Here is a 1,395-nt window from a genome sequence, read left to right on the forward strand (position 1 = left end):
CGGAATGGTGGTCGGACACCATGCATCGGAAGTTTTTGACAGGGTCTAAGACAGCCTCCTTCATGCATTGATACTGAGACTGCCAGACCCCGATCGTCTTTTTAGTGTCATCAGTGACGCTTGGAACTTTGCTATCGGTTGTTGACTGCTGCGAAAAGCGGCCAAGGGACGAGATCGGATGATCGCGTTCGAATCTTGCCAGCTTAAGGCTGCGGAGAGGAACTACCCAGTTCACGACAAGGAATTTCTTGCGATGAAGTATTCACTCGTCAACTTCAGGGTGTCCCTGCTTGGCTCCAAGCCGTTTGCGATCTACACAGATCATGCATCATTCCGCACTGCGACTCAGTCACCTCACCTCTCGCAGAGGATGGCCAGGCGGCTCTCACTCTTTGCAGGAAATTACTTCGAGTTGAGTATAAACCAGGAAAGCAGAATGCTTTGGCTGATGTGTTGTCACGCAGACCCGACTATGAGCTTCCTCATATCACAACGGCGACATCGTCACTGACGGATTTGACCCGCGCCGCATACGCGGTGTAGCGCTGCTACACGATCTCGGGACAAGGCGTTTAGAAACTCCGACAGGAAATTGTCGGAGCGTTTGTGCGCATGGTTACACCGATATTTGTTGAAGAACGTGTTGCTGAATTATAGCACCGTTTCAACGGATACGTCACAAATCATAGTTCCTCACGATGAGGATTTGAAGTACAGTATCCTCTATGAGGTCCACGACACCCCACTCAGTGGTCATCTCGGTTGTGGGAAGACATACCGCTCGGTAAGGTCTCTATTAGTGGCACTTGCTATGAGCACATATGTGCGCACGTGTAAGACGTGTCAGAAGGTGAAACCCTCTCCGAATGCGGCGGTGCCGCTGACCAGTTTATCGGTACGCTCCGTGCATATCCTTCTCAGAAAACATAGCGTATCCGCATGGCCTCGCTTGGCTACGACTTTGAAAGGTCCAACAATTGTTTACGTGGCTTTCTCTTAAAGACATCAGAGACTGCATGTGTAGGATAGTTTTTAGCAGTTAACGAAACCTGGTCCCCGACCTCAACACATTCAGCATTTCTTCTGCTTCTTCCGTCTACATATTTGTTGTGCCTGTCTTGGCTTTCAGCCATCGCATCGCGAACATGTCGTAGGTCACTCAGTCTGGTAGACAGGCTTCTTTACGGACAGTGAGGGGGATGACACCTGCTAGACGTTCGGCTATTCCTCCCTCACCATTCCCTAAGTCATGTATGGCGGCGTCAGTGGAACGCGAGGAATAAAGACCGTTCACGTAGATCAGCGTGAAGCCGGCAGACGCAAGCACTGTATTGTTCGGAGCGAACTTCTCAAGTTGCAGCATGGCGCTCCTGCGCTTCGGCGTCTCAACGCAAG

This window comes from Plasmopara halstedii (assembly GCF_900000015.1).
Source record: "Plasmopara halstedii genome assembly, contig: Scaffold_110, whole genome shotgun sequence".
Lineage (NCBI taxonomy): Eukaryota > Oomycota > Peronosporomycetes > Peronosporales > Peronosporaceae > Plasmopara > Plasmopara halstedii.